Below are 9240 nucleotides of genomic sequence, written 5' to 3'. Positions count from 1 at the left end.
TTGCTTTCTTATCTCATTACTTACTAGCGTTTCCATTTGATAACCGTTGTTGCTAATTGGACTTTATTAACTTATGTTTTAAACTTGTATTGATAGCTCCATTGTCATTTTATTAAGGTTTAAATTACCTTTCCTTCTTGCATTTTATGTTTTCGTTTTCTTTTAAATAAAAGTTTTTATTTAACATTGATAATATATATTTGGCTATTATATTTGCAATTACTATCCACCCGACCTTCTCCTTTTCTCCCAGCACTTAAACTCCTATTCCCTCTCCTCCGTTTTTTCCACTCACACAATTTCTGCCCTTTCTCCACCTCTGCCACTTTTTCCCATACTTTGACCAATTTAATTTTTGGTGAAACACAAAACTTATTTGTTTAAAAAATTTAATATTCTATTTTAACTTAAAAATAAATTCCAGTTACTATTTTGTAATTGATGTAATATGTATATGCACTAATTTTTTTTTAAATTTATACAATTTGCATGTTTAGAAATATTTAAACGATTTTAAAAGGTTTAAGTTAAAAAAAATGATTATAAATTACTTTTAATTTGCTTAATAACCACAAACACCCAAAAAGTTTTAATTACATTACATCGTAATTTACCAACAGGAAAACCTAAGCTTTAAAAGTTGGCCCAATTAGTTTAACAGATTACCGTGTCGCTATTCACAAAAATTAAACGGGCGTATAGGTAGGTTGACGTAAGTCTAGGGTAAAAACCAATGTGACCAGTTGGTAGCGTTTGTTTACTTTCAATGTAATTTTTTGTTTTTTTTGTAGCCCCGATCTTTACTCTTTTTTACCCCGTTGACCTTGAGGATAAAGTTCTTTGCTTTACCGTTGTTGCCAGGCGCTACTTTTGCCTCGACAAAAACATCATAGGGAATAACTTGCGAGTTTATACCAAGCACAATTTCTCACATTTAAAAGGCAATGAAATCTACACATAAACAAAATATAAATACTTCCAAAAAAATAACAGTTTTTATGTATTTTCAATTACGAGAATTCATGTAAACGTTTTGTTGATTGTCTGTAAAAAAATAAAATTTAGTTTATGTATTCATTGGGCAGCTAAACGCTATAAGGAAAAACCTTTTTTTTATTTTTTTGTGATGTACTATATGAAGATAACAATGTGTTCAATAAATATAAGGAAGTGATTGCATTAGATGCATTGTATCTCGCTGACACACAAACGAACTAAAATCAAAACCAGTCCCATTTTAAAAATTAAAAAAGTTTTTCAAAAAACTAAACATTTAGGTTAAATAAAAATTGCTTATTTACACACTTTTATACCTTTGCATTATAAGTGTTACATTAAAAAAAAATTATAATAAACTTACGTGCAACAGCTTCTACATATCCATCAACTGTGTCGGCTGCAAAATAAATTAAAATTTAATAAAAAGTATTGGAAAAATAAAGACATGTAAGAACTGCTTGTAAATGCAATCTGCTTTAAAATTTGACGTGTTAACAAACTGGTTTAGCTGCAAAATAAATTATTTTTAAAATAAAATTTAGTTATAAAACCATGTATCCTAAGTATTTTAAAAGCAATGGCATACTGATCATACTTAAACCTGACGTTTACATGTAGTTTTTTAAAGGTAGTAAAACTTAACTGTTAGGTGTGCATAGTTCAATTTTAATAATGATTAGGAGAAAGTAAAAAAGAGTTCTTATTGTAGTTTATTATCCAGTAGTTAACGTTATAACGAACTAGCTTTTACCAAATATTATTCTTATTAAAATATACAACACGGTTTGCAAAAAATTCAACAAGATTTACAGTCTTAACATTTCGCGTTTAAAGCAAGTATAATCATAAAGTGTACCAGGATAACATGTTGTAGTCATTAGTAACATAAAATGTTAAAAATTACCTGAGACCACTTCTGCATTTCCATTTTCTGGTTTGCCTGCAAATTTATTCCAATTTAAACCAAGATTTACAAAATGCATAAACTTACTACGCTTTAATATTTCACAGGACTATGTTTAGCTTTTTAGTTAACACACTGACATCACCACTTGAGGTAATAAAAATACTAACCGCTCATGGAACAATAATTAGAATTTTATCCAGTTCGGTAGTAAGGTGAACCTGTCATGGCGTCAGACTACGAGCCGAAAGGTTTCGGGCACGAGCCGCACCAATATCACGCTATTCGCCCTTAAGCGCGGCATTCACAGATAACTCGAACATGTTCCAAACCGAACACCCTTACCCGATAAAAAATAAAAACCTATTCCTTAAGGAGATATGGAAATAAAATTAGTATATTATCCAATGGTCTGGCATACTGGCCTTAGCTTAGATTTACTAATTTTTAAAGTTCAAATTGAAACAACGTCATCCTATTCGCGTTGGCGATGTTAACACGTAGCTCGCACATATGACATTAAAAGGAAATTGTATTTTACGATTAGCTGTAAATATTACCTTACATCAAAATCCATAAAGAACGTATTACAGTGTACTTACTGCTTTTCCATTTGCAGAGTAAATAGAAATTGCCAAAAATGGAGAGGAATGTTACGATACCTATCAACCCTGTTATCAACGGAAGGTTCATCTAGATTAAAAGTCGTCGTTACATCATAAATATATTACGCTTGTATTTAAAAAAAATCAAGTTTGTAAAATTTGTTTGATAGTACTCTAGCGAATTCATTAATTTTAATTTTTAGAACTGTCCTTAGTTGTTGGTTGTTTACAAGAATATAAAATTCTGGCTAATTCTTACGGAAATAAACGCTGAATTTAAGTTAAGTCGAAATCCATGTTTATTAGGTGGCGTCCGTTCAACAGAACGAAATTGCCTAACTGTTTGTTTTTAAAAACGAACAAAATATAAACCGCAAATTCGATAAACTAGTTATAGTTAAAAAGCATTGAAACTTATTATTTAAATAGGGAGGAAAAATACGCCAAAGCTTGACAGCAAATAAATAACATTTTCATTATTAAATCAATTTCAAAAAAAACTATTTGTTTATTAAATTTATAGTTAGCTTATGCGGATATATTCAAAATAAGCTACATTACTAACCTGACATTGGTGTTGAGCCGTTAGTAACTCCGTTGTTTGGTTTGTAGCTGTTTTTGTTGAAAATATATTTTGTCATAATTCTTTTATTTAGTTCTTTTATAATTTTTATTAAATTAACAAACACAACTTAACAACGATCAGTGTGAACCAAAATCTACCCAGATTTTTTAAACCAATTTAATATTTAAATGTTAGCCTTAACATTGCGGTAAACTAAAATTATGTAAATGATAACAAGCGATTACTTTAATTCGAAATATTGTTTTAGTTGATATCTTAATTCAAAGCTACTTAAATTAGAATTATTGTATAGTTAGTAGCTCCCTTTGGTCCCCCGTTAGGTTCACCACCATTCCAGTCAGATTGGTTACTCCGCAAAGTTGTTCCGTCGTTCCACTTAAACGAGGAATCCTTATTAGCTTGGTTGGTTCTTGTTAGGCCGATCCAGTAAAAAAAATTATGACCTAATATTGTAAAAGTTAAGTAAATATAACAATAGTTTTAAATATGCTATTTACATACATGTTTAATGTAGAAAAATTGTACGGGCTGGATAAAACACTTTAAGAGTCCGACGAAGTGAAAAACAAATAATTGCCATACGATTAAAAACTATTTTACAGAAACGACAATTACCCGGAAACGCCAGTTTACCTACAATCAGACATTTTTTAATAATTTTGAAAATTGACTTTAGGGAAAATATACATTTAGTTAAATAGTTTTTCGGTTATATGAACGGATAGCAATAACACAGCTTTCAAAAGCAATACTGCCTTGGTAAAAACAAAAGGTCATTAATCTCCAATTTTTAAACTTTTGATAAAATAAGTTTTATAAAACATAACAATAAATAAACAAATTAAAATTAATACCCAAAAGTAATTTTATTCTTATGCTTTGTTTTATAAAATCACGGATTCCAGATGTCTTGGGGGTTGCCAACTTTGAGTTCATTTCTGAACATTTTGTGACTGCTGTTGCGTGGCTTACCTTATTTAAACTGAAATGATATTCTACATTCTTGTATGCAAACCATAGACGCCCATTTTCTAATTTTATAAAACATTGTTGTCCATTTACAACATATAAACTCAAAATCAATAAACTTAAACTTAACTTGTTCATTTTGTTAATTATCGCTTTGGTGTTTTAATAAAGTGATAAAACATAGTAGAAGTAATATAAGTCAAGTAAAGATTATAAACTTCCTGTTATAGCGTGAATAGAAAATTAAGACAATAGTTAATTACCTGTTTAATACTACGAACAATATTTATCACAACTAATTATGCTTTAAATGTTTACTGAAATAATTAAGTATTTTTTTCTTTTTTTTATGTTCATATTTGTTGTTGCTGTTTAAATATTTTCCAAATTAAAAAAAAACATCGCGTTGTAAAGTGTGGTGTACCCAATGATATATAATAAACACTAGATGGCCAACTCGCTAAAAAAAGTGAAGCCAACCATGTAAATCGAGATCATTCCCAAAAAAACATTGCAAGGTAAACAAAAATGTCCGTTTTTTGCCTGTAAAATGTGTGTGAAGTGAAGGTTTGAACTGCACTAAAAACTTAAAAAATCCCGTTGATGTAACTTTTAGGCTGGTTAAGGCTAAAATTCATTAAATCTTAATTTCAAAAAATTGCTGTCAGCCTTTCAAATCTACATTTTCAATTCACCAAGCATGTTTCTATACAAAGAACGAAATAAAAAACAATTTTGAAGTACATAAGATTTGACATCTTTAAAGAAATAAGAAGCCACCACCTAGAAGCCTTAATAGCCTATTACTGTATTGGATAAGACCTTAAATAGATAGAGTTAATCTCGTATAAAGGCAAAAGGGAAATAATTTATGTAAAACTGGAGCACTAATTCATTTTTGTACTTATTTAGATTAATAAGTAGTGCGTGGTTGCAATTACAAAGATTAAGGGTTTACATTTTAATTTTGTAAGCTAGTCTATAAAATATAATTTAAAACAGGAAATTTAAAATAAAATATAGAAAGTGTGGTCGCAACAAATTAACTTCTAATCAATGATAGTGCTTTTTACTTATTGGTCTATTCATTTCTTTCGCGATAAACAACCATGTTTTAAATTTTTTTTTTTTTAATTTTATATTTCATTTAATGTTTTAAAAAATTTAGTCTGAATTTAGGTATTGTGTTTAGAATCTAAATAAATATGTATATCATGCAACTGACTTTGTTAACTAATATGCAAGAACAAAAAGTGATGTTTTTTAATTTTTATAAAAAAGGGGTTTAATTGAGTTATTAAAATGGTTACATGCGCTGCACATATCGGTCTACAAAAATATTTCTTTTCATAAGTTTTCCATTCACTAAACATAATTTAATTTTTAAAAAAAATATATATTGTTCCATAAATGTTTAATTGCCCCCAACATTTGCAACAACAAAAAAAAATCTGCACAAATAAAAAAAACTCTATGCCAAGACAAAATTAAATATGTAATAGAATTTGATTACAGTTATGTCGCCCAAAATCACCATCTAAAAACAAGATAAAATTAAAAATTTGCAACAAAAATTAAGAAGACTAAAATCTGGAGTTAAAAAATTAAAATCTTTTTTGAAACTGTAGAAAATCAGTTTTACCAAGCTTGTTTTAAATCCGAGGTAAAAAATAACAAACGTGCATCAAGAGAAAGCGGAAGAGCTTACACTTATCTTCGTTCTCTTACCAGCACCAAGTCGTTAAAAAAACTTGACATTTTCAGTTAATTGTGAACCAGGATTTTCGTTTGAAAAAACAGTCCAAAGGTAGTGCAGTATACAAAGATTGCGCATTAATTTGTGATGGTAAGCACATAATGTCAATTTTTAACAAATCTATATTATAATTTTTTTTTAAATCATTTTAAAATTAATAAAACAAAAATAAACAATTGGATGAGGTTAAAGTAGAGACTGGGCTCCGTGAATAATAAAAAAGTGGCAATAAAGAGTAGGAAATGTATGTAATAAAAAAATTACATATAATATTTTTTATACACTATTTGAAGCGTTTTTATTGCATATTGTACAAAATCGTAAAACTTACTCGTTGGGTTAATAAGTTTGCTTTGTTCTTTAAAAACCCGATTAATAACGATAAAATTGCATCGCAGCGAAACAAAGTCATGTGTATTATAAGACGTCTTATATTTCCAGTTGTTATTTAATTGTAAAAAACTTGAAAAATGAGAAGCTGAATAAGTCAAGGTGTAGTTTTTAAACAACAAATTTTATTTTCATACACAAAAGGGAAGCATTCTTTTTCTGAAAATAATTTTTGACTAGGGATATTCTCGGACAGACCATAAACCAATTTTCCAACTCGGTAAGTGATTGGTTTTGCGATAACAAACAAGGAGGTGCCTAGAATAAACATCCTTATATTGCATAGTCTTAATAGGGGTTACGTTGATAGGTTTTGCTACGCTTTGCAATAAAACTTGCAAATGCTTACTAGCAAGATTTATTACCGTCAACATTTTCATCAGACCAAGGAGCACAGTTTCAGTCGATACTTTTTAGGATTAAAATTTTCTGTACCTCACTCGCTACAAGAGTCTTTTACAGCGTTTATTTGTTCAAGCAAATGCTCAAATTACCGAAAACATTTAACTTAAAAGTGGTAAAGGTTCATGATTTTTACTTATTTTATTGTCAATTATGCTTAAATACTTGCTTAATTAATAAAAAATAAGATCAATATTTTGCTTTTAAATTTAGTTTGGTTATATTTTACGACATCGATGCTTGTTTGTTTGCTGAAATTTAGTCTAGTTATTATAAAGGTTATATTTTAATTTACTGTGTAATTTTTTTTATAAAAAAAAGGTTCGAACCCACGCGGACATTCGTCCATTGGAACTTAAGTCCAACGCCTTAACCACTCGGCCAACCCAGTAAGTGTAAAAGCCTTGTTAAGATGCTAATTAATATAAATTTAAAGTAAGTCCCCAATTGTGATTGGCAGCCTTATGCCTTATTATCTTTCGAAAACGTTGATTTTAAGTCAATTTTTTTTGGTTGGTTTAAACAAGATGTTTGCGTAGCGAACTTTGTGCACTACTATTTCCTCGGGAATTCTAAACCTTTTTGGGGGGTTTATTTTAAGGTAGGAAATGTCATTTTGTATTGCCTTTAATATGCATTTTATTTAAATAACACGATTAGATATATAAAACTGTTATTATATTGCAAAACCTGTTTTAGCAATAAAATAAATTTTAAATTGGCAAGTAATTCTTTTCTTCAATGAAAGGCAATAACAGTCTTTAATTTATTAACCATAATTATTTTTGTAATTGCGACAAAAATTATTTTAAATCGCTTTATTAACAAAGTAAATTAACGTAAAAATTGCAACAAATATTTGCAGCTGGCCATTTACCCACAACCAGCAATTCGAATTTTTATCACTTTTGCCCATTTATTAAACATATATGTAGTTCACAGATGTGATCCTACAACTTAAGTTGTAATAAAGAATATCTATTGGCTTACGTTTAGGAAATTAAAAATACGAACAATATGCCATTTTTCTTATAACTTAATTAATTGTTAGTCCAAAATAAAGATTCGCTTGATTAAAATTCGATAAAAAATGTTAAAATTTAACATTCGTTTGATTAAAATTTGACAATTTGTAAATAAACTACACAGCATATCTACACTTATTGCTGTAAATACCTAGCTTATTGGGACCAAAATCTACACGTAACCAATAAAAATAATTAAAACACAAAAACCATGAAAAAATTACAATGCCATGGGACGAGCATTTAAATAATTGAATAAAATCACGATAGCTGCTTCAAGAAGGAAAAGCAAGAGTTATCGTGACCGATTGGTTAAGGCTATAAAAAAGGAACCTATTCAGCTCTGCAGGCACAAGTTCGAATCCTGCCGAAAAAAAAGTTGTCGAGGCGAGTGGTTAAGGCAATAGAATTACAAATTTTTTAGGCGCTGTCCGCACAAATTTAAATGCTGCCGACAACGAATTTTTTTATTTAGTTTTAGTTCAAATTTAATTAATTAATTAAAATCACGCTAGCTGCTCGGAGAAGAAAACTTAGAAAAACCGCGCAGGTTCGAATCCTGCCAACAACGCTTTATTTTAGTTTAAATACAAATTTAATTAACTAATTAAAATCACGCGAGGTGCTTCGAGAATAGAACATTAGAGTTGCCGACAACGCATTATTTTATGTTTTAATAAATGCCTTTAGTTGTCGGTTGTTTACAAGAATATAAAATTCTGTCTAATTTCTTTTAAAATTAAACGCTAAATTAAGTAATGTCTAAATCCATGTTTATTGAGCAGCTTTTCTGTTCAGTAGAACGAAATTGCCCTTCGTCTTAAAAGAAACATTTGCTTTTAATAAAAAGCTAAAATGAATCATTAAAATAATGGTTTAATTCCAGAAAAACAAAGTTAGAAGTTCCATGTGAAAAGAGTTTCAAACAAATTTGCAAAGGAAAAATTTTAAATATAAAGAAAACTTTTTTTATCTCTGGGTTGGCCTTTCGGTTAATAGCCAAATGCGCCAACCATTGCAACACAACAACAACAACAACTGATTCGTGACAATTTTATTAAATTTGCAAAACGAAGCAAACAAAAAATTCGTCCCTGGATGGGCTTGAACCACCAACCTTTCGGTTAACAGCCGAACGCGCTAACCGATTACGCCACAGAGACGACATACATAGATACAATTGGATTGAATCTGAAGATCAAAATTATAATAATAAAAATGTAACAAAAATTATAATTGATCTTGGGTTGACTCGAACAACCAACCTTTCGGTTAACAGACGAACTCGCTAACTGATTGCCCCATAGAGACGACAATTTTTGCCACACTTGGTCTAAATTTGAAGATCAAAATTATAATAATAAAAATGTAACAAAATAAATTTGACCCTGGGTGGACTTAAACCTTCAAACTTTCTCCTAACAGCTGAACGCCCTAACCGATTGCGCGACAGAGACGATTATTTCGCTTTTGAATTTGCAAAGCAAAATTAATATAATAAAAATGTAATAATATATTTCGTTCATGAATGGGCCCAAACCTTCAAACTTTGGATTAAGAGCAAAACGCGCCAATATATTGCGACACAAATACGACTAATTCGC

At 29.4% G+C, this 9240-nt stretch overlaps 1 non-coding gene across 1 annotated transcript; it reads right to left on the bottom strand.

Annotated features, from left to right (window-relative positions):
- Positions 1-8725: 8725 nt before the first annotated feature.
- Positions 8726-8799, bottom strand: Trnan-guu (transfer RNA asparagine (anticodon GUU)). Its single transcript has one exon. It is a non-coding gene; the product is annotated as a tRNA-Asn (tRNA).
- Between the last annotated feature and the right edge of the window lie 441 nt (positions 8800-9240).

The sequence above is a fragment of the Corella eumyota genome, chromosome 6 (genome assembly GCF_963082875.1).
Source record: "Corella eumyota chromosome 6, kaCorEumy4.1, whole genome shotgun sequence".
Lineage (NCBI taxonomy): Eukaryota > Metazoa > Chordata > Ascidiacea > Phlebobranchia > Corellidae > Corella > Corella eumyota.
This window is presented reverse-complemented; position numbering and strand designations above follow the sequence as displayed.